Source organism: Lissotriton vulgaris, chromosome 6 (genome assembly GCF_964263255.1).
Source record: "Lissotriton vulgaris chromosome 6, aLisVul1.2, whole genome shotgun sequence".
Taxonomy (NCBI): domain Eukaryota; kingdom Metazoa; phylum Chordata; class Amphibia; order Caudata; family Salamandridae; genus Lissotriton; species Lissotriton vulgaris.
The window spans coordinates 1416649709-1416676291 of NC_141694.1; positions in this window are offsets into that span (position 1 = coordinate 1416649709).

Below are 26583 nucleotides of genomic sequence, written 5' to 3' on the forward strand. Positions count from 1 at the left end.
GATTCAGAACATTGCAGCGAGATTAGTCCTCAACGCCCAACCTAGGTCTGCCCCACTCCCTTTGCTGACAAGACACTGGCTGCCAATTAGACAGCGTGTAAAATTTAAAATCTGTTGCACAATTCACAGATGTCTGTTTGGCAACGGACCTAAATATCTAAAAGAAATATTCACACCCTACACTCCTAGTCGTACTTTACGATCCAGTGGCAAGGAATTACTCCAGGTCCCTAGGATAAAAAAAGCCAGGCAGGGAGGACATGCCCTGTCTTATAAAGGCCCCATCCTTTGGAACTCGTTGCCTTGTGCTCTTAAAAGCACAGCCAATTTTCAATCTTTCAAGAAGTCCCTGAAAACTTTTTTATTTGTTGCCTGCTAGTTATGTTCCCCCAAATTTCTCAGTCCACTACTAGTTTCTGGTTTCTTTGGCTCCTATGGTAATACTCAAGCGCGGAGATATCCTTCCGAGGATTGACTTCCAGCGCTATATAAGAATATAAATAAATAAATAAATAAATAAATAAAGACAGAGTGTTCTCAAAGTGGCCAGATTGGTTTTATTCAAACCCAAACACAGCAGTGTCACTTTACAGAGTTTGCCAGTCAAGCACTACTTTTGTTTTCTTGTCTTTCTTTGAACACCATTGTTTTTCCCATGGGCAAGTGCACCAAATCTGGAGGTACTGCAATACCTGGTTGATGGGTGGATTGGAAAACAAAAAGTGTACAGCGGCTTTGTAGTCACAAATGTGGTCTTTTTAAACCATACTGCGTACGTTTTGTAAGCATATAAGCTGTGGACATTGAAATTGGTCCTTACTGGGCCCTGTAGTTATGTCCTTAACTTTTCAGGCAAAAATACTCGTTGTTTAATGAATAATGCCTGTAAATGCATTAAGTTCATCATGTTGTTCCTGCTTAGATTTTACATGCTTTATTTAATCTTTCACTCCATATGAGTGTTTGCTTTTTCTAGGATGTTGTTACTTTTTCTTTTAGGCAGCGTATTTCTCTTGTCTAGTGCGTAATTGGAATCAAGTTGCATCCAGGTGTTTATAGTGGGCTACAATTGAGGGGTAGCTGAAGGCGAATTTCTCTCAGTGGGACAGTATGGTTTTCAGTGGGGAAGAGAATGTAGCATTCTGGTCAGAGCTGCCGAATTTAGAATTGGGGAACCAGGTTCAGCCTTCATGACCAGTCCCCCAGACCACTCTCCTGAGGGAGCACATTCCCAAGCTTGACCTTTGAAGACCCCACAAAACCGAAGAAGTCCTGGTGTCTTAGCACCAGCAGGAGGACCCTAGCAGTGGCAAGTGGCAGTGGCAAGTGTGGATTCACCTTGACGGCCTGACCACCACAATCTATACTGAAATTCACCTCCAGTCTTGTGGGCAGGCCTACGAAGTAGCAGACCCTGGAGCAACAGTGACTCCGTCACTGAGGTCACAGGACCCCTGAGAAGAGCCGGCTCTAGGGCGGTGTGACCGGTGTGACCACAACGGGCACTGACTTTGAGTGGGAGCATAGTATATTATGGTTTTAAAAAGCACTTGCTGTCTCCTTCCTGGCCTCCAGCAATTTCGTCAATAATAAAAATGTCATGATAACTCCGGTGAATAAACTTCTTCCTAGAGCGATATCGGAGTTTTGTCTATAGAGGTTTTGACTCATAGAAAGATAGCGCAGAGGTTAATGTGCCTGCTGCAATGAAAATGTACCATGCCCATCACAAAATGCACATAATGTAAATAGGTCAGTGGGTTACTGCTTTTGTCAGTGAGATCCTTTTGTTACTTGCAGTTTATAGGAACAGTGAGCTATTAACTTTCATCTAAGAGCTGCATACAAATTGCAAGGTATAAACTAGAGCGTTATAGTTTTTTCCCTAAGCCTTTGATTATCCTAATGTTGCAAAAAGTGTTAATTTGGATAGAAATCAATTATGATTATTAAAGAGAACCCCCCAATCATTGTATTAAGTTTTAAATTCTGAGTTTGTGTTTCTCCAGATCAATCACTATTAAACTATACTGCCTACTAGTATGGTTGTCATGTGAGTCCTACACTTTGTAGTCCTTCGTCTCATGTAACATTTCCTATACAGTGATTTACAAATGTAAAATTGATTGTCTCTGTGTATGTTGCTGAAAACAGAATCTCCGTGGCTCGGAAACAAATGGCTTGTGCTTCCACTTTTAAGCATATTTGGGACATTCTGTGATTAGAAACATTTCCCACTTTGTTAATTTATTTGAATGTCAATAACTCATATTTAATTGTTAAATAATAATGTGTATCCATTGGTTGAATTAAATAACATAATAAGCTGTAACTGGTCAGTGACATGCCAAACAAATACTAAAGATTGGGATGTTTTACGCATCCTGACCACACCTCTAACTCCGCCCACTGATCCAATCCTCAGGTTATTCCCGCCCACAGTTCCCCTACTTTTTTTCCCCACTTCGACCACTGCAGACATTGAACTGTGAATGGTATCCAGAAATGCAACCATGCATTGCACGTGGCAGGTTAGCCCCTGGATGTCACTATTGCATTCTGGCTTACAGAGATGCTGTGTAATAGGCCAAAAGCATCCTCACTCAGTGCAGACGGGGTGACAAAGGCAGGGAGTGAGGTGCCAGGGGCAAAGTAAACTCCAGCCCTCTAAGGGGGTTGGATTTGGCCAACTAGAGGGGAGCAATAGGGAGGGTATAGATGTGCCTCTGAATGGTGGAAAGGGATGAGGATTTTACAGTTTCAGTAGGGTGCACCACCAAAAGGAACTGGTCACTTGTTGAGGCCTCCAATGAAGATGATGATGTGGTGGCCTCCGTTCCAGTCCCCTCACCATCAATGCCACTGTGTTCATTGGTGTATGATGTTTCACCACCCAAAACACAGTGTCCAGGTGTTTCCCTGCCTACTTGGTCAATATCTCCTTTGCATGCTCTTGATGATGCTTTAATGACATACACAATAGTTTTATTGTAGCTTTGTAAATATAACTGATCATGAAGTATTTTCTCAAAACATTTTCTACATTTTTATGTTACACTTGCTTCAAAGCTTTTACACTTTTTTATGTTTATCTTTATCTCCTACATGTACTGAACATCTTCAGAAATCATTTGGTCACAGTTTTGTAATTTTCTATTATTGCTCCTAAATTATTTTAGATACTTTTTTAAAACTATTTTCAATCACCAGGGACTGTTTTACAATCCTGAAAGAATTGTTGTTTTGAATAGTGAAAGTATGTTACAAAAATGTAATCTGAAACAAAAATCTCTTTGTACCTTGTTTGTACGAGGCAAAAAAGCCAATCTTTTTTTATTTAAAAGAAAATAAATGTATGAATCCTTTTTTGTTAATATTAATTGTAATGTTGTACCAATATTTGTATAAACTGAAAGCCTATTTTTGTGGGGCGGAGGGGGGTATTTCACAATGGTAAAACTTAATTTAGTTAACTTAAGTATTTTTTAAATGTTAAAAATAACTTTTGGGAGTCAGTACTTAAGTTGCTTATTAATATATCACGCCATATGTATTTACTTATGCTGTTGATGAAATCCAAAAATATATTTTTTGTAGTGTTAAATCACTTCTACAGCATAAGTAAACACATTGAGCTTGATACATTTTTAATCCTCTTTAGTACAGCTACAAAAAATATAAATTGTTCCTCTAAAAATCGTACTTTATTTTTAGTTTGTTTACCATTGCGAAGATAAAGTAAAATATTCTGGCTTTCAGTTTAGTGAACAATTGGTACAACATACAGAAGATTTTTAAACACATTGATTCATATTCATATATATTTTTAAAATTAAAACTCAAAATGCAATTGACAGTTATTATTTTTTTAACTTTGATGCATTTCAAATATTTCTAATTGCCTATTTTTTTGTGCCTGATTTTGATTACTCAGTGACATGCCAAACAAATACTAAAGATTGGGATGTTTTCCGCATCCTGGCCACACCTCTAACTCCGCCCACTGATCCAATCCTCAGGTTATTCCCGCCCACAGTTCCCCTACTTTTTTTTCCCCACTTCGACCACTGCAGACCTTGAACTGTGAATGGTATCCAGAAATGCAACCATGCATTGCATGTTGCAGGTTAGCTCCTTCGCATCCGCCACCTTCCCGGAGAGCTGGAAACATGCCGAGCTGAGCGCCCTCCTGAAGAAACCCACCGCGGACCCCATGGACCTCAAGAACTTCCGCCCCATATCTCTCCTCCCCTTTCCATCCAAAGTCATCGAGAAGACCGTCAACAGACAACTCTCAGCTTTCCTCGAGACCAACGGATCCCTCGACCCCTCACAGTCCGGCTTCCGAGCAAACCACAGCACCAAGACCGCCCTCATCTCAGCCACCGACGACATCAGGTCCCTGCTCGACAACGGGGAAACTGCTGCCCTCATCCTCCTGGAACTCTCAGCAGCCTTCAACACTAATGCCACCGCACCCTGATACAGCGCCTCAGCAACACCAGAATCCAAGGAGCGACACTGGAGTGGATCATCTCGTTCCTCGCCGGAAGAACCCAGAGAGTCCGCCTCCCCCCTTTCCGATCCGCGGCCACCGAAGTCATCTGCGGCGTTCCTCAAGGATCCTCGCTCAGCCCCACCCTCTTCAACGTCTATATGAGCCCTCTCACAGCCATCGCTGGCCAACACAACCTCAACATCATCTCCTACGCCGACGACACCCAGCTGATCCTCTCCCTCACCAACGACCCCACCACCGCCAAAGCCAACATCCAGGAAGGAATGAAAGACGTCGCAGAATGGATGAAGAGCAGCCGTCTGAAACTGAACTCAGACAAGACGGAAGTCCTCATCCTCAGACCATCTCCTTCCACCTCGGACGACTCTTGGTGGCCCCCTGCCCTGGGCACCCCCCAAGCCAACGGACCACGCACGCAACCTGGGCTTCATCCTGGACTCCTCCCTCACGATGACCAAGCAAGTCAACACCGTCTCGTCCTTCTGCTTCAACTCCCTGCGCATGCTCTGAAAGATCTTCCGATGGATCCCCACCGAATCCAGGAAGACGGTCACCCAGGCCCTCGTCACCAGCCGTCTGGACTACGGGAACACCCTCTAAGCTGGAACCACAGCCAAACTCCAGAAAAGACTCCAGCACATTCAGAACGCCTCAGCACGACTCATCCTGGACATCCCTCGCCACAGCCACATCTCTGCCCATCTGAGAGACCTGCAATGGCTCCCCGTCAGCAAGAGGATCAGGTTCAGACTCCTCACCCACGCACACAAGGCTCTCCACAACACGGGCCCGAAGTACCTCAACACCTGCCTCACTTTCTACACACCCACCCGCCAGCTCTCGATCCGCTAGCCTCGCCCTCGCCTCCGTCCCACGATTTCGGAAATCCACCATCGGAGGAAGATCCTTCTCCTACCTGGCAGCCAAGACATGGAACTCCCTCCCCACCCACCTACGGCTGACCCCGGACCGTCTCTCCTTCAGGAAACAACTCAAGACCTGGCTGTTCGAGCAGTAGCGACCCCCCCCCCCCCCCCTCAGAGCCTTGAGACCCATACGGGTGAGTAGCGCGCTATTCACATTTTTGTGATTTGATTTGATTTGATGTCACTATTGCATTCTGGCTTACAGAGATGCTGTGTAATAGGCCAATAGCCTCCTCACTCAGTGCAGCCGGTGTGACAAAGGCAGGGAGTGAGGTGCCAGGGGCAAAGTATACTCCAGCCCTCTTAGGGGGTTGGATTTGGCCAACTAGAGGGGAGCAAGAGGGAGGGTATAGATGTGTCTCTGAATGGTGTCTCTGAATGGTGGACAAGGATGAGGATTTTACAGTTTCAGTAGGGTGCACCACCAAAAGGAATTGGTCACTTGTTGAGGCCTCCAATGAAGATGATGATGTGGTGGCCTCCGTTCCAGTCCCCTCACCCTCAATGCCACTGTGTTCATTGGTGTCTGATGTTTCACCACCCAAAACACAGTGTCCAGGTGTTTCCCTGCCTTCTTGGCCAATATCTCATTTGCATGCTCTTGATGATGCTTTAATGACATACACAATAGTTTTATTGTAGCTTTGTAAATATAACTGATCATGAAGTATTTTTTCAAAACTTTTTCTAAATTTTTTATGTTTCACTTGCTTCAAAGCATTTACATTTTTTATGTTTATCTTTATCTCCTGCATGTACTGAACATCTTCAGAAATCATTTGGTCACAGTTTTGTAATTTTCTATTATTGCTCCTAAATTATTTTACATACATTTTAAAAACTGTTTCATCAGGGACTGTTTTACAATCCTGAAAGAGTTGTTGTTTTGAATAGTGAAAGTATGTTACAAAAATGTATCTGAAACAAAAATCTCTTTGTACCTTGATTGTACAAGGCAAAAAAAGCCAATCATTTTTTATTTAAAAAAAATAAAGGTATGAATCAATTTTTGTTCATATTAATTGTAATGTTGTACCAATATTTGTATAAACTGAAAGCCTATTTCTTGGGGGGAGGGGGGTATTTCACAATGGTAAAACTTAATTTAGTTAACGTAAGTATTTTTTAAATGTTAAAAATAATTTTTGGGATTCAGTACTTAAGTTGCTTATTAATATATCACGCCATATGTATTTACTTATGCTGTTGATGAAATCCAAAAATATATTTTTGTAGTGTTAAATCACTTCTACAGCATAAGTAAACACATTGAGCTGGATACATTTTTTATCCTCTTTAGTACAGCTACAAAAAATATAAATTGTTCCTCTAAAAAGCGTACTTTATTATTAGTTTGTTTACTATTGCAAAGATAAAGTAAAATATTCTGGCTTTCAGTTTAGTGAACAATTGGTACAACATACAGAAGATTTTTAAACACATTGATTCATATTCATGTATATTTTTTAACCCCTCAGCTCGTCATCAGCTACGGCACTCGTATGCTGATGACGAGCTGAGATCGTCATGTAATGCGGTAATTTGAAAAAAGCCGCACACAGCGGGAAAAGCCACCGCAGCGACGCGGTTATATTAAAACTCAAAATGCAATTGACAGTTATTATTTTTTTAACTTTGATGCATTTCAAATATTTCTAATTGCCTATTTCTTTTTGCCTGATTTTGAGTACTCCAACATATATGTGATGAAATTTCCATATGTCAAATTCCAAGTGCATTATAAAATATTGGCTTTGGAATAGGTTGGACCAAATATCTATTTCATTTGTGATGGAATATTCCATTTACAAAAGTCCCTTTGATTTTTCATCTGGACATAACATAGGACTCAAAAATAATGCTTTTTTGGTATGTGTTACCCCGTCACTAATGTTTTCACATTCCTGTCTGTTTTTTTCAAAAAGGTATGCCAATGGAATACATTTTTCAATAAACAGACTAGCTTACAAACACATTTGTGAATGAATGCGACATCATGCAAAATTATTATTTATTATAATTATAACCTAAATTAATTTTTTTATTAAAAACATACATTTTTAAATATTTTTTTTATTAAAAAATATATCCATTTAACCTTATGTAATTTTGGTTCACATGGTTAATTTGATAATACTAACAGACGTGAAGTTTGGAACATCCACTGTATCATAAGGACATTTTATGATATGTCACTTGGCAACGGGGAGTGTAACAACCTTCACAATTGTGACGTAGTATCACACCGTAGTATCACACCTGACACAAATAAAAAATGTGGCTCGTTTGGTACAACTATACCTTAAAAAAATCGAATAAATCATGTTTCATTTGTTTTAGGCAAGCATGTGTCTGCTCTAAACAGTCCTTTGTAAGTGATCAAAAATATATTGGTATCATTTTTAACAATTGTTTTTGAGAAACACATCATGATACGAATGTCTGACATAATATCGACAGACAGAATATCGAAATACAAAAATATCGGAGCAAAAATATCGACATCAAAAATATCGGAATCCTATCTTCATAAAGGTAAGTACAAAAATATCGAAAAAATAATATCGTAGTACAAAAATATCGGAATCAAAAATATCGTTTTTTTAAATGTATTAATAATAATGTAAAAATAATTTTAAAATACATATAATTTTACAAATATTAAATAAAAATATTAAAACAAAATTAAAACTAATACATATACATTTAAAATAAATAAAACACTTAATAATTTAATGTAAATTTTTTTTAATGTTATTTATTTGATTTAATGTAATATTTTTTTGTTTTTACCCTGTACGCCTGCACCCCAAAAACCCAAAACTGACCCTGAACCCTAAAAATATCCCTGTACCCCAAAAACCCAAAACTGACCCTGAACCCTAAAAATACCCCTTTACCCAAAAACTGAAAACTGACCCTTATCCCTAAAAATACCCCTTTACCCAAAAACTGAAAACTGACCCTGAATCCTAAAAATACCCCTTTACCCAAAAACTGAAAACTGACCCTGAACGCTAAAAATACCCCTTTACCCAAAAACTGAAAACTGACCCTGAACCCTAAAAATACCCCTTTACCCATGAACTGAAAACTGACCGTGAACCCTAAAAATACCCCTTTACCCAAAAACTGAAAACTGACCCAGAACCCTAAAAATACCCCTTTACCCAAAAACTGAAAACTGACCCTGAACCCTAAAAATACTCCTTTACCCAAAATTAATTGATATTATTTAATTACCAATTATTTATTAATTAACAATAACAATAAAGTAAACATATTAGCACATTAGCTGTAATTAATTTAATAATTAATATTATTTTTCCAAATTAATTAATTAAGAATAACAAAAAATTATATATAAAAAAATGACTATAATTAATGTAATTAAATAATTAATATTAATTATTTACCAACTAATTAATAATTATAATTATGTACAAAATTATAATAATTAATTAACTAATTAATATAAATTAATTACCAATTAATTATTAATTAAAATATGTACAAACATATATCAATTAATTAATTATTATTAAATTACTTCCCACCCTATTCCCCTATAAACCCATAACCCGCTACAGAACATATTTATCAATTAATCAATTAATTAAAATTAATTAAAAATTATTTCTCAATTAATTAATTAATAATTCCTACTAATTAATAATTAATTTAACATAATTAAATTACTTCCCACCCTATGCCCCTATAAACCCACAACCCGCTACAGTAGTAAAAGACAATATTTAATTAAATTACATTAAAAATAAATAATAAAACATAATAAATACAATATAATATACACTAAATTTATTTTACATTGATATTAGTAACATCGAAGTTATTTATTTCGATATCATTTTTAACAATTGTTTTTGAGAAACACATCATGATACGAATGTCTGACATAATATCGACAGACAGAATATCGAAATACAAAAATATCGGAGCAAAAATATCGACATCAAAAATATCGGAATCCTATCTTCATAAAGGTAAGTACAAAAATATCGAAAAAATAATATCGTAGTACAAAAATATCGGAATCAAAAATATCGTTTTTTTAAATGTATTAATAATAATGTAAAAATAATTTTAAAATACATATAATTTTACAAATATTAAATAAAAATATTAAAACAAAATTAAAACTAATACATATACATTTAAAATAAATAAAACACTTAATAATTTAATGTAAATTTTTTTTAATGTTATTTATTTGATTTAATGTAATATTTTTTTGTTTTTACCCTGTACGCCTGCACCCCAAAAACCCAAAACTGACCCTGAACCCTAAAAATATCCCTGTACCCCAAAAACCCAAAACTGACCCTGAACCCTAAAAATACCCCTTTACCCAAAAACTGAAAACTGACCCTTATCCCTAAAAATACCCCTTTACCCAAAAACTGAAAACTGACCCTGAATCCTAAAAATACCCCTTTACCCAAAAACTGAAAACTGACCCTGAACGCTAAAAATACCCCTTTACCCAAAAACTGAAAACTGACCCTGAACCCTAAAAATTACCCCTTTACCCATGAACTGAAAACTGACCGTGAACCCTAAAAATACCCCTTTACCCAAAAACTGAAAACTGACCCAGAACCCTAAAAATACCCCTTTACCCAAAAACTGAAAACTGACCCTGAACCCTAAAAATACTCCTTTACCCAAAATTAATTGATATTATTTAATTACCAATTATTTATTAATTAACAATAACAATAAAGTAAACATATTAGCACATTAGCTGTAATTAATTTAATAATTAATATTATTTTTCCAAATTAATTAATTAAGAATAACAAAAAATTATATATAAAAAAATGACTATAATTAATGTAATTAAATAATTAATATTAATTATTTACCAACTAATTAATAATTATAATTATGTACAAAATTATAATAATTAATTAACTAATTAATATAAATTAATTACCAATTAATTATTAATTAAAATATGTACAAACATATATCAATTAATTAATTATTATTAAATTACTTCCCACCCTATTCCCCTATAAACCCATAACCCGCTACAGAACATATTTATCAATTAATCAATTAATTAAAATTAATTAAAAATTATTTCTCAATTAATTAATTAATAATTCCTACTAATTAATAATTAATTTAACATAATTAAATTACTTCCCACCCTATGCCCCTATAAACCCACAACCCGCTACAGTAGTAAAAGACAATATTTAATTAAATTACATTAAAAATAAATAATAAAACATAATAAATACAATATAATATACACTAAATTTATTTTACATTGATATTAGTAACATCGAAGTTATTTATTTCGATATTATTGACATCGATATTTAAAACTTCGATATTACTGATATCATACAAATATCGATATTAAGACTGTCAATATTACTTACCTTCGATATTTTGTCCCATCGATATTTAAACTTCAATATTTTTGTATATCGATATTTAAAAATCGATATTTTGTCTGTGTACCCATGATACACCTTGTGAAAAACGTGCATCTTCACTTGACCATGTGTCAACCTTTATGTTGATGCCAAATTTTGTTGCTGTGCAAAAAATAGTTATTTAAAATGAAAATCACAAAAAACATGGCCATTTCATGTTGCTGTCTTGCTTTCAGCTGCCCATCAAGATTGGGTTAGGCCACCGCAAGTATTAGGGAGAGTGAGGGTGTGGACACATGCTTTGCATTTTGGGAAGACTGGGCTTCTGCTGACTACTTTGTCCAGCATTGTATGTCCTCCCATCTCTGGTGGCAGTGGATGCTGTGAGGCTTGTGGAACCCCAGGACTCGCAACGTCTTAAAATTAAAACAGCATAGCTTTTTGCCTTTTTTTTATTTTTAAAGAAAATAAATACAACAATTTTGTAGTAACCTGTTGAAAAAGCTTATCCCATGTTATGTTCTTATTTTACTAATCCAGGCCAGTGGCATCATCTAGGCTGAGTTAATTTTGTCCGATTATAAAACATTCTAAATATTTCTTATTTTATATAGATATATTCACTGAAAAAATCAAAGGTTACAGGGGCATTATAGTTAGGAATTACAATTTTAAAAAACTTAGAAATTCACTGAAAAAACTAAAGATTACAGGGACGTATATTTAGGCTGACATTACACTCGTAAACAACCAGAGAAATTCAGCAGTTAAAGTTAGTTGAGCTAAATATAACTCATGCCCAGCAATGCACTGCCTATGCACATTACAACACTCATGACATGGTCCGTGACTTCACTGATGACATCTCAAATGACATCACTGATGATATCATCCAGTGACTATGACTGATTGTAAACAGTTAATGAATGTCAAATATATATATACCAATGTGCATTGGTGAATCAGTGAGTGTATGAGTGCCTGTATGGATGATTCAGTGGGTGCGTGACTGACTGTATACGTGAGTGATTTGGTGTCTAAGTGAATGTATAGGTGAGTGACTGGTTATGTGTATGTCTGTATCATATTGTTAGTTGGTGTGTAAGTTGCTGAATGGGTGCGTGAGTGCGGGTATGTGAGTAGCAGTATGGGTGACTGATTGGTTGTCTAAGTACCTAGATGGCTGTTTGAGTGTGTGCATGGGTGAGTGAGGGTGTGTGTGACTGCTTGCATGTATGATTGTTTGGGTGAGTCAGTGGCTGTGTGGGTTAGTGAGTGCATCTGTGAGGGACTGAGTGTGAGTATGGCTGTGTTGGTGAGTGAATAAATATGTTAGTGGTATATGGGTGAGTACCTCCATATGTGAAAGGCAGTATAGGTGAGTGTTAACGTATATGAGTGACTGTATGTGTGAGTGGGTGATTGGGAGAGTAGTTGTATGGGCAAGTGTGTGCTTGTGTCAGTGTCAGTGATAGTATGTGTTAGTATCTTTATGAATAAGTGACTGGGTGTGTGTGTATAACTGTATAGGTGAGTAAGTGGCTGTGTATTGGTTCTAGGGGTGAGTGTGTAGGTGTGTGAGTATCTCTACGGGTGACTGACTGTTTGTGAATGGCTGTACGGGTATATATGTGGATATATCATTGGCTGTATTAGTGAGTGAGTTGTGTATGAGTGGATGTATCAGTAACTGAGTGGATGTGTGTGTAGACCTATGATTCAGTGAGTGAGTATGTAAGTACCGGTATGGTGTCTCAATTGTTTTGAGAACAGTAGTGTGGAAGTTGGAATAGGTGTATGAAAGCTTATATTGGGGAGTGAGTGGGTTTGTCAGAGATTTTGTGGATGGTGTCATCAGTGATGTCATTGGAGATGTAATCAGTCATATCACTGACCATATCATGAGTGATGTAATATGTGAGGTCACAGGCGGTGCATTGCGGGGGCGCGAGCTATAGTTACCTCAGCTAATTATAATTGCAGGAGTTCTCAGGTTTTGTACGAGTGAAATGTCAGCCTAATTGTAACCTCCCTGTAACCTTTGTTTTTTTCAGTGACTTTTTCAGTTTTTTTTATTTGATTTCCTAATGATAATGCTCCTTTTTAAATGCTAATTCCAAATATAACGTCCCTGTAACTTTTATTTTTTTGAGTGTATTTCTAAGGTTTTTTTCAATTCTATTTCTTAATTGTAACGTTCATTTTTTTAAGTGAGCCTCTAAGATTTTTGTATTTTCTTTTCATAATTGGATTTTGTATATTTTATTTAAATTATATACCACTTATTATTTGATTTGATATATGTTTATCACAAAGTACATCAAGAACTGGTTTTATTTTTAAGAATTTTTTGAGTCAGCACAACATTGTCGCATTTACTGTGGAGAATCTGTGATCCACAAATGTACTTCACACACTGAAAAATACATTTAGAGCTACCCAAGAGCCCAAAATTGAGTTCCTTTTCTTCTTAAATATTTTTTTCTAGGACTTTTTTTAATTCATGGCGATGTTGTTAATACGTTGCAAAATCGCAATACAAAAGCAGACATTCAACGGCTACCAGCACATTCAAAAATAATGTTAAAACTCCACTGTAAACATTGCGCTACACATATTACTATTTACATGCTTCTTTAAAAACATGTTAAACTCATGTTTTTGTACTACGTTTCTATAAAATGTATCTTTAAGACCTAATTTCAATTTTCCCGGTCATTCGGGAGTCGCGATGAAGCCCTTAACCGCGACAATCGCACCTTTTCTACTTTCTACGATCGTGCCATGTTAATTACAGACTTGGTTCTCCCTCAATCTCAAATGCATCAGTGGTGATTCAACAACTATTGATTAAAAGACACTCAGTTTTCCTCATCCATTATATCTTTTGCCACCTCAACTATTATGGGGGGCTTTTAAAGCTACAGCTTGTGGTTTTATTATGGGTTATATAGCAAAAAAAGAATAAGACCTAAGCTAAAGAACACAAATCTTGGCCAAACTACAATTTAATGAAATTTCAACTGATGAGGCTTCTTCAATCTTTCTGAAAAGCAGTGCAAGATTTTACTGTCACTGGAATAAAGTTGGTATATTATTAGCTAAGATAAACTCCTTGATTAGTTCACAGGGAGTTTCTCTGTTTAAAGATATGGATGTCTTGGAGGAATTTACTATCAGCCAGATTCATGAAGCAAAAATCGGATTGTCGAGCGCTTTTTTTGCATTTGGGATTCATCATCCCAAATGCAAAAATCACAAAATTAGAAATCGCTAAATTGTGAGGAATTGCATTTAAGGAATCTCTATTTGAGATTCCTTAAATGCAATTCATGAACCATTTTAGAATTGCGAATTCGCAATTTATGGCCGCTATTTACCACAAAGTCTGACTTCGTGATAAATAATGAAAACTTAGAAAAATGCACTTTAGTGCATTTTTCTAATTTGGATGTTACACACACACACATGTCCTTTGGACATTTGTGTGCGCAACACCAGTGTAAATCACCATTTCAGGGGTGCTACAGGGTGTCCTTTGGACACCCTGGCACCCTTGAAATCGCATCCTTATTTGCGATTCGCTAATTGCGAATCGCAAATAAGGAATGACTCCCCATTCATTCCTATGGGCCAAAGGCCCATAGAAATGAATGGGGAGTCATTCCTTATTTGCGATTCGCAATTAGCGAATCGCAAATAAGGAAGCAGTAGAAGTCGCTATATATTTTGCGATTTCTACATGCATCCCGTTTTGCGAGTCTTTAATAGCGATTCACTAATAATCGCTATTAAGGACTCGCAAAAAGGGAGCATGATGAATCTGGGGGTATGTTCTTTAAAACGCTATATTCTCCCTAGCCTAAGCGCAATCTGCCTACATTGATGCATACATCCAGAATACTCCTAAATTCATTTCCTCAAATCTCGCCTTCAATTCTTTAGAAAAGGGTATCTCCTTGTTGGAAATCTCACAAGCACGTATACTATTGCGTAAGGGGAAATTGCCTGGTCCGGAAGGCTTAACTGTGGAGTTTTTTCTCCACTTTTGCAACATTCTTCAACCTTACATTTTAAAACTCTTCCCATTTTTTAAGACAGTCGGTTATCATCCGGGTACATTTCAAGAATCCACAATCTGTCTTGTACATAAGCATGGCAAAGATCCTTTTCACTGTAAAAATCATTGACCTCTCTTTTTAGTAAATGTAGATGATATATTATTTGCAAAGATTTTAGCATATTTCCATTAAAACCTTCCTTCCCAATCTTATTGGTAAGGAACAATCAGGTTTTATAAAAGGAAGACTAGCTTCTGATAATACCTTTTATGTTTTAATATGTTGAGTAAAGCCCCTCTTCTTAAATACCCTCTTACAACAACTACTGATGCTGAAAAGGCTTTTGATAGGACAAATTGGGCATTTAAGCTAAAATCCTTATTTTGGCATGGTTTTGGTCCTAAAATGATTGCCGTACTGTTGCTCCTTTATCATTCCTTAAAACTTCAGTGTTAGTTAATGGAATGGCCTCCTCATATTTTTCTCTTCAACATGGAGTTTGCCAGGGATGTCCTCTGACCCATTTTTATTTCTTTTAACACTTGAACCCTTCCTAACTTCAATTAGACAGAATTCATCAATAACAGGTTTCCCGTATAATGACCAATCTTTAACATTAGCAGCTGATGATTTATTTTTTATGTTTTACTGTTTATTATTTTATTGATGATCACATTCTTTTTATTTCTCTTCCTGAAGTGTCTCTTCCTGCATTACTTACAGAAATTACCTCTCTCTCCGAAGTTTCAGGAAAGAAAGTTTATATGGATAAGACTGAAATACTTACTTTAAATAAATATACAACTAAACATTCCTTTACTAACTTTTATTTCGAGTAGGCACCTTCTAGAATAAAATATGTCGGCATCTGGTTTACAGAATCTGTTCAGGATTCTGTTGCTCTTAACTGTAAGGAATGCATTAATCATATTGAAAATTTTATTTATTCGTGGAATCCATTATTTTTGTCCTGGTTGGGACGTTTAGACTTCATTAAACTGATGCCTTCTCCATTCTTACTATTTATTATTTCTATGATGCCAGTGAGTGTTTTCAAAATTACTTTAAAAAAGATTGATTCTATACTATAAGTTTTTATGGGAAAATAAAAAAACTATGCGCTCGCTTTCTTTACTCAAAAAATCTAAACTAGAAGAAGGGTTAAACTTCCCAGATTTTAATCGCTATTATAAAGTTTTTGGATTGCGTCAAGTCAAGCTTCACTTTGAACTTCAATGTCTAATTCTCCTTTCCATCCTCTTTGGCTGGATATCGAGAATAAAATGCTTCACCTGTTTGCCTCACAGGAGATACATCTTTTTCCTTCAAATCTTCTTTTAATTCCTCTTCTGTTTATTGAAACACTTGCTCTTCGCTTCGGTCAGTATATCCTTCTCCTATTCTCTCCCAGGCTACCTTCTTGGCCATGTTTGTATGGTGTATCACATTTTAACCAAAACCAGAGAGAATCAGAAAGCCTAAAGGAAACGTTATAATATAAACAGTATGGAAAATTATACAAAGGAAAAAACAGAAAAGGGAAAAAAGAAAAGAAAAAGAAAGAGAAAACCCATGCGTAAGTATATGCAATTCAGAGAATTTTTTTTAAATTAACATTGATAAATAATTCAATCTTAAAACTTGTAATACAAAAGGTGCTCAACACAATACACAAACAAAAACCTATAAACAGTACAATGTGTAAACAAACAAGTGGCTGAGGAAAAAGTTTATAAAAATAAGAGGTTCAGGACAATACTGAAACAACACAAATCTTACAATGTGTCCTCTTCAATTTCAGCCACATATGTGGTTCCGATTCTCTCTTGTTTTGATTAAAGTTTGATGCACATATTGTATTAACTTGAACCCCTGTTAGGATTCTAGTATTGTTTCCCCCTGGTTCAGGTGTTCAGGGCTGTCCCTGTTGTTGGACACAACTGTATGTTATAATAAACACGTTAAAATACACAACAGGCCTATCTTCTGGAATTCCTGGAAAGATAAAGGTATTATGTGGATATCTTATTAATACGATCCTAGGTGTTTTTTCCATAGTTTATCCTCAGTCACTTCCATTTCAAAGCTGCCTAGACTCCTGCCTTCCTGTTCTAAAGATTCCATGATCTATAAGTTTCTTTTACCTCCAAATCCCTGTGTACTAAGACCAAGACTGAACACCTCTGGGAACTAAATTTAGTAATTGCTTGGGATATTACATTTTCAAATAAGATATGGATGGCTTCATATATATAAAACTTCCAGGTCAGCTAGAACAACTCGAATATTATTTTGTATTTATCACAGGCTTTACCTTACGCCACTTAATTGTGCTAAGTTCTCCACTGACAAATCAACCCAATGTTGATCTTGAGAGTTTCTTACTAGTGATTTTATGTATACGCTATTTTGGTGCCCTAATATATTATCATTTTGGCATAAGGTTTGGGCCCAAATAACACGGTATTTATGTTCGATCAACCTTTTCATTTTCTTACTCTCTTTTTAGGGACTTTAACTATTGAGTTTTCTCCCCACTCCCCTACAACTAAATTAATTATTGTATCTTTAGCACTAGCTTTTCAACAAATTGGAATTGTTCAGCTAAAATCTGATACAACACTTGGTGGGACTCTGTTTGTCACCATCATAAATTGGATACTACTTACGTCATTTCCTGTTCCTTTCTACACACTGGAGACACTTCATGGTTGGCGCTGACAACCTTCCTTCAAAACAATGTTAATGATGTTTCTGCTACTTCCATCACTTGCTCTGAAAATTTCCAGCCACCATCAAAATGTACCTCTCGGTTTTATTCCTGGTTATTGGATGTTGGTTGATATTGGCTCATAGTATATGCTTTTTCTAACTTTTATGCATTGTTTGTTCCGGTTGTAAAGACTTTAGTCATTGTTGACATAGTTACAATTCCTTACCCTTGTTTTCTCCCCCATTTTTCCTCCCTTCCTCCCCATTGAAAACAAAACAATTCTAAAAATGCTTTTTTAATTATATATGACGTTTATTATATAAAAATTCGATATATATTAATATACTCTATCATATTGGTCAATAGGTTTGCACTTGTTGATAACTAATGCTTTTTTCATTTAAAAAATAAACCTTTGGCTGAAGCAAAAACCATTTGTGCTGTACATCAGTGCCACCAATTCTAATTTAATTATTTATTTTAACAAATGTGTGGCTGGTACGAACATGAAACCCCTGCAACACAGGCCAGTGAGTGACTGGACCATAGCTCCTGGTGTAGCTGTAGCATAGTGAGAGGTCTGTTCTGGGTGAGTGGATTATATAAACAATCACGGTAAAGTGTCAGGCGGGCATTATAGAGTCTATCCGAAGGCAGCCTTTTCGAGGACATACACACACACTTAAATATACAGTTGTTTTGTTGCATGTTTCTAAATGTGGCACAGAAATTACTTTCCCTGAATAGGGCTGTGGACAAAATGGGGCAGATGAGGCCTGTGCATGAATATCAGGGGCCACCTTTACCTGAATGAGGATGTCTTTACGTCGAATGGAGCTTTGGGGACAGATTTAACCAGCTCTCGGTTTCAGAACTGCTATGGTTTCTCACATGAATTAAACAGTTCTCTTTGACGTTAGGCATTTAAAACTAATATACATCCTTCCAGTGTTAATACAGTGAATGCCATCTGACTGGGTAATAAAGACTGTTCTTTGTAGCACTTAGAAGAGGTGAAACGTGCAATATCAAATGCTGCTCTTATTATTAACACAATTATTTACATTTCAGGCAGGATGTCACACTAGATGCTGTTTGATTCCTAGTCACTGCTGAACTCTCTTCAGCATCTTGTCTGACTGGATGTTAGCTCCCATCGTGGTGGTGTTTGCACTATTTGTAAATTGCAGTACTCTTCAGAGCGTTCACAGTGAAAGCATTGTAGTTAATATTTATCTACTTTTCCAACCAGGAGATTTGCTTTCCAGTGTTCCTTCCAGTCTCCATTAGTTCCATTCTACTCGCCCCCTTATTGTTCACATTTACGGAAAGTGGAACGAAGTTCAGAAAAGTTCTGGCAGTCTAAAATGTTGCAACGAGTGCTTGAAATGGAAATATAAAAGTGCAGGTACTCTACACCAGAGTACCCTCCAATTAAAAGCATTGCACCTCTGGTTAGATGCAGAGGTACTCCCTCTCAAATTAAAGAAGTGCAGGTACTCCGTACCTGAGAGTACCCGCCCGTTTAAAACACTGGTTGCAACAGCTGTAGGACACACAATCAGAGCCTCATTCTCCCCCTAAACCGGTGATTCTTACCCTGTGGTATGCTGACCCCCAGGGGTCTGTTACTCCTACCGAGGGGGTCTGCGACGGTCTAGAAAATGAATTAATAATAGTAATTCTGGCTAAAGGGTTGTACTGCAGCACTGGGCCCCAACTTCAGGAGCACTTCACTATAAAATATCATAAAGGGTTGCAAGCACATGCTGCAGAGCTCTTGGTGTGACCTGCAATTATCAGACCATAATATAAATGTCAAGTTAACGGTGGTGATTAATATACTTGCTGGAGAGGTCTGAGTTCTGTCTAGTGGAAGTTTCGATTCATCACTAAGAAAGATGGTAAATGTGCCTGCTGCAAATCACAATGTTTAACATGCAGATCAAAGATTTGTATTTCATGTAGATAAAACAGGGAAATCGTGATTCTGTCATAGAGAACCTTTTATTATTACTTGCATAAAATACAGTTCCTCTAGCACACTGCCACCAAACAGCTGAATGCAAATGTCAAGATACTGGATTTGAAACTTATTTTTTTCCCCTTAATCTTTTAAATTCTGAGGTTTCTTAAAAGAGTGCCCTTGTGTTGTAATTATTTTTTAATGGGGTAGGCAAACCTCAACCACTGCATTACATTTTAAATTCTGACTCTATGTTACTCCAGGCCAAGCACTTTAAACATTCAATGCCTATCAGTGTGAGGATAGAAACTCATACAACCCGTAGCCCTCTTTTTATTTACACTGATTTACACACTTTATGAATCATAGTCTTTGTATAATATGTGTTTATGTGTGTGTGTGTGTGATATAAAGCGCTCTGAATTAGGAGGAACAGCGCTATACAAAAAAATTATAAATATGAGAGAGTAGCTGTGAAGAGATGAGGATCACTGTTGGTGGTTGTTAGTGAGGAAATCCATGAAAAGAAACTCATTGTAAGGGTGTCATCAAAGATTGCCACACATCAATGCTAAAGCCATCCCTGGATTGATAAAGTATATATACATAACAGAGCAAGTTGAAAATGTTCTAATGCTCTGTAACTGTGAAGGGATTTGAAACATAAGGCTAAAAATTAAGTTGATATCCTCAGCTTGACTCGCGGAAACAGCACAAGTACTTCAAACAGTAGTATGGATGATTACTGTCCTCAATTGCTTGCTGTGACAAAAAGAGATATATTATTGGCAAAACTTACAAAGTGATACAGTGCAGCATAGCACATAGATTGGTCTTTTAGAAACAAACCAAAGTTCTGAAGAGCGTCAACCTTCCCTTTGAAATGATAATTTCAATTTTTGTTTGTTTATTAAAGAGAATATTTCATAATTTCTGTATTTGTTTGATGTTTACTTGTTTCTTTAGTTACGTATTTTTTTATGTCCACATCCTAGAAATTGTTTAGGCAGTGCTCCCTTTAGGCTAGCTTCCACTAGTGATTCAGTGGGGGTTCACGGAAGTCAAAAAGTTAAGAACCACTGCCCTAGACCATATGCTTGCACATGGAAATACCTGCACTTCAAAGGCAAATACGTGTCTAGCTCAACCTGCGTCTTTTATTCTTGAGCATGGCATTAAACTCTCAAAAAGGAATGCATAGTACACCAAGTTAGTCAAATCCAAAACAAAACACCCCACCTAATTAAACACAACCTCATATTTAATATGAAAGCACTTTACTTTTTTCTAGTAAGCATAATTTAGATGACAAGGAAAGTGGAACAACCCACAGTTATCTAAATTGTTCAGCCCACACAACATGGTTCCCCTTCTGTCCATCTCTTTTTCTGAACTTTCCTTCTTTATTGAGCACTTTGCCCAGTCCAACTTCCGGTCTGCTTCAGCATCTCGCTGATGGTGTGAAGCACTGTATTGATGCAATGCACTAGGTTTGCCAATTACCAATCCTCACAGAATAGGCGATGCAGTGCAGTTACAATAACTTTCTTTCTCGCTCAGCGTCTGCCCACCCACATTAGTGGTTAATCTGCAGTGGCACTAATTACAAGGAGAAAGAGGACAAATATGGTAAATTGATGTTGATTTTGGTACGCTACCCCACCCCACCCCACCCCACCCCAACTACTCTCATCTGTTTATTTTTTTTGCTGCAACATTTAAGGTAGCTTAAAGGTGTTGAGAAAGGTCCTTCTACATTAGTAGCCCCCCATTAGGGCAGAGGAGTGTCATCCCCCTGCTGCCAGTCCAGCAAAAAAGGAAACATAAAACGGTAAAAAAATTAATTACCATTTTATTTTTCACTGCTCCCAGCCCGAGCAGTTTTTAGGGGCGGGGTATTGCGGCTGACTGGAAACAAGGGGGTGGTACTCACTCCACCACTTTACACTGCGCAAGTCACTTTGGCTGGCCGTCTTGCTCATCTGCAGCATGAGAGCAGCATTGGAATTAGCAGAAGGGGGTTGCTTGAGGCTCCATGATTTTTTAAGTCAAGCCTACCGCAGCGCACATGCGTTGCGCTAGGAAAAGGCCTTTTGGAAACTCTTCAGCTTTTCTTCAAGCTCGTGCTTGTGGTGCTCACACGCTATTGGCCTTTGCGTCTGGCTTTCAAAATTGAAAGCACGCATTTGGCCAAAGGAATGTGAATGACCCAGCTTTTGGGAAATGTTTACTCCCAGGGCGTTTTACTCTCGGGAGCCATCAGCGGCGCGCAGGCTGCCATCTGTTTTGGGTCAGGTTTCATCCTTTATACGCTGCTCCTCGTCCCAGACCCCCACCCGCTTCAAAACTCCAGAGGCTTCCCTTGGAACGTGTGAGCACGCGCTTCAAAACAATTTCAGCATATCTGGCTGCAGTTGTGTATGCACGCACACAGTCCTGTCGTTATTCTGCAGCACAGAAATGTTGGCGCTAGCTTGTTTTCTGTTCTGTCTTCACCTCCGTCTCTCTTCATGTGTATCCTCCCTCGTTGTGCAGCTGGTTCCTGTCTGACGTTCTTTTTCTTTTTGAGATACGAGGGCTTGTGTCTCAACCTTCACTTTGGTTGAGGTGAAGACTTGCTTCCTCCTCGGTCTCTAAGGCGTTGTTGCAGTTGCACCTGCACTTCAGGGTCACCGCTGTGCGAAGTTATTTGTGTTTCCCTGTAAATATAGATCAGCACAGTCTAATACTGCTTTCATGTTGTTGTCTTCTCCCCTCCCCATCTGGGCCTCATTGCCACCTCCTTCTCTCAGTATCACTGCCCTTTACCCTCCCGCTCTGTTTTGAGCTCTTGATGTGTCTGAGCCTCTCCCCACCCCCTCCGCCTGTTTCTCTTTAGTCAGTCACTCTGCATGTCCCAGGTTTACAGCCTCTGCCCCCATCCCAATCCCACATGTGGCAGTTAGGACGGGGGCTCTGCCAGGCCTGCCACCTCCGACCTTTGCAGGCCTCACATTACTTGCAAAATTTCCCAAGCATTACATCACCTGGGAACCGGGTACAGTAGCGCTCTTAAAAGGGAGATGCCTGGGCATGCGCGGTTCAGCAGTCTCAGGGGGAGGGGCTGCATAAGGAAGCGCACTAAGTTAACTAATAAGCAGACTGACCCAAGCTTCTGGTAAAAGGTTTTTTTTTGTTGCAGTTTTATATAGCGCAAACTCGGCCCGAAGGTATCAAAGTGCTTTACATGGCCATGTTACATTACGGAAGGACACATTCCGCCTGGTAGGTACGTGGTACCACGTATACAGCAGTAAGCGCTATCTGTAGTGCTGTGTGATATCCTCTACATGTTGCACACTACCCAGCATGTAACTCCCTTTTTTAACGACAGAGCCTAACCAGTATGCTCTACAGTATATTGACAACCTTTACAGCATATCCAGCAACAGTGTGTGTATGAGTGAGACACACTGTTCTCCTCCACGCTGCACCATTTAATACGATTCAGAAAAGGGGGGTGGTGATGGACAGAGTTTCTGAATTAAGCAGAATACTCCTACCCAGTCAACAGATCAGGGCTTGATCCATCACCGTTTTTTAGCTCACTGCACCATCCCAGCTCAGAACCTGGCTACATGCAAATTAGTCTGTCCCTGTCCCAATGCATCATGGGAGCAGGGCAAACCAAACTACCAAGCCAATTCTTTCACTGGGAAGGAAACAAGCTTCCGGGGACCGGTTTCTGGCATTACAGCCGTCATCGGCCCGGCTTGCTTGAATCCTGATGGTGCAATGCGCAAGGGACTCACATCTGAGTATACCCTTCCATGCTTATGGTGGACAAAACGATTCAGAAAAGGGGGGTGGTGATGGACAGAGTTTCTGAATTAAGCAGAATACTCCTACCCAGTCAACAGATCAGGGCTTGATCTATCACCGTTTTTTGGCTCACTGCACCATCCCAGCTCAGAACCTGGCTACATGCAAATTAGTCTGTCCCTGTCCCAATGCATCATGGGAGCAGGGCAAACCAAACTACCAAGCCAATTCTTTCACTGGGAAGGTAACAAGCTTTCGGGGACCGGTTTCTGGCATTACAGCCGTCATCGGCCCGGCTTGCTTGAATCCTGATGGTGCAATGAGCAAGGGATTCACATCTGAGTATACCCTTCCACGCTTATGGTGAACAAAATGATTCAGAAAAGGGGGGTGGTGATGGACAGAGTTTCTGAATTAAGAAGAATACTCCTACCCAGTCAACAGATCAGGGCTTGATCCATCACCGTTTTTTAGCTCACTGCACCATCCCAGCTCAGAACCTGGCTACATGCAAATTAGTCTGTACCTGTCCCAATGCATCATGGGAGCAGGGCAAACCAAACTACCAAGCCAATTCTTTCACTGGGAAGGAAACAAGCTTCCGGGGACCGGTTTCTGGCATTACAGCCGTCATCGGCCCGGCTTGCTTGAATCCTGATGGTGCAATGAGCAAGGGACTCACATCTGAGTATACCCTTCCACGCTTATGGTGGACAAAACTAACCCAGAAGCTTGTCTCCTTTATGGTGAAGAATTGGCTTGGTAGTTTGGTCTGCCCTGTTCCCATGATGCACTGGGCCAGGGACAGACTAATTTGCATGTAGCCAGGTTCTGAACTGGGATGGTGCAGTGAGCTAAATAACGGTGATGGATCAAGCCCTGATCTTTGGACTGGGTAAGAGTGGTCTGCTTAATTCAGACACTCTGTTCATCACCACCCCCTTTTCTGAATCGTTTTTGGCCACTATAGGTGTGGCAGGGTATAATCAGACATGAGTCCCTTGCTCACTGCACCATCGGGATTCAAGCAAGCCGGGCCGACGACGATGGCTGAAATGCCAGAAACCGGTCCCCGGAAGCTTGTCTCCTTTCTGGTGAAGAATTGGCTTGGTAGTTTGGTCTGCCCTGTTCCCATGATGCATTGGGCCAGGGACAGACTAATTTGCATATAGCCAGGTTCTGAGCTGGGATGGTGCAGTGAGCTAAATAACGGCGATGGATCAAGCCCTGATCTTTGGACTGGGTAAGAGTGGTCTGCTTAATTCAGACACTCTGTTCATTACCACCCCCTTTTCTGAATCGTTTTTGGCCACTATAGGTGTGGCAGGGTATACTCAGACATGAATCCCTTGCTCACTGCACCATCAGGATTCAAGCAAGCCGGGCCGACGACGGCTGAAATGCCAGAAACCGGTCCCCGGAAGCTTGTCTCCTTTCTGGTGAAGAATTGGCTTGGTAGTTTGGTCTGCCCTGTTCCCATGATGCACTGGGCCAGGGTCAGACTAATTTGCATATAGCCAGGTTCTGAGCTGGGATGGTGCAGTGAGCTAAATAACAGTGATGGATCAAGCCCTGATCTTTGGACTGGGTAAGAGTGGTCTGCTTAATTCAGACACTCTGTTCATCACCACCCCCTTTTCTGAATCGCACCATTTAATACAGCATGCCATACATTGTCCAGGTACAGCCTTCACATCCTCCGCTACAAAATGAGATGTATATGCCAGAGTTTACCACACCTGTACTGTACACCCCCAGCCTGTTCTGTGGTAAGCAATATATATTCCATGTCACAGCCTACTTAGTGTTACAACATGAGGCATCAAATTGTCCACAACAATGTATACCCCCTGTACCACAGTATCTGACAACTTGCCCACATCACTACCTAATAATCGTATGGTGCAGGTCTGCAAGATGCAATGCTATGGCACAGCCTACCCTGCCTATGATATAGTATGTTATACTCTGCAAGCCACCGCATGCGTTGCTTGTGCTACAGTATGTAATACCTGTCCATGCCAAAGCCTACCCAGTTTGCAGCAATCTAAGCGCTAGACAGAACGATTGACTTTAGATAGGACTGGTCTGCAATAAAACATGCTCCAAATAGAAACAAATATCCCATCTCGCTAACAGTCCGCCACCCTCAAATACTTAACCCTTTTTTATTATATTTTTTCAACATGCTGCACAGCAGCCACGCTGCTCTACAACATAGCTTAAAGACATTGGCAAAGCCAATAGCTCTGGCTAAACACTTGTAAGATCCCAAAGGTGAGACCTATTGGCTATGCCAATGCTTGTTTTTTATTATCTTTTTGTCCCCTACTGGGTTTGCCTCGCAGTCCCCCTGACACACCCCCAGTTTTGAGGGTCGCCATCCGCCACTGCCCTTCTATCGATTTATTAATTCCTATTATTTCAAGTTGGGTAGCTGAGATGGAGCCCCTCTTGCTTTTGTGTCCCATCTCAGCTTTATCAATGCTTGCTCAGCTAATTTTGTCTTCATACTCTGGAGGGAAATGCATATTTGTTTTTCATTCTTTACTATACCTTAACTATGTGGCATTTTTTCACTCTTTCTGTTTTCTCTTCCCACTTTCCATTATTTTGTCTATCCGTTAGTAGTCTTTCTTCCTTTTGTTTCTTTCCCATTTTTCATGTGCTTTCTTCGTCCATAGATCTCATAGATATGCCCCCCTTCTCAACCCTTTCTCTCCTTACTTCTAACTTTCTCTCTCCCCCACTCTTAATCACTGTTTACCCCCATTGCGGCTCCACAATATTTGGAGCACATGTATATGCCTCTGTTGGGTGTGTCTATTTTGGTTTTGGCTGTGTGTGCAGGAATGTCTGTAGGTCTTAACTTATTGTCTGGCTACGTACTGCTTGTTTCTGCTTGTTTCTGCATGTGTGTACGTGTGCCACAGTCAATACTTTTGGTTATAATTTTGTAATGCATGCAGCCACAAACATGCATAATTCTGTTTCCTTACATTATAACATTAAGCCCAGACCTACTGGTTTTGTCACAAATATTTGGTGTTCATGTTGCTGTTCAGAATCAGCAAAACAGGAATTGCCAACGTCAAAAGGCCAACTAACAAAGGAGAGATCTATTGGCATTGCCATTGCATGTTTTAAACAAGGTGTGCTCTTGCGTGAAAAATTCACGCAACATAA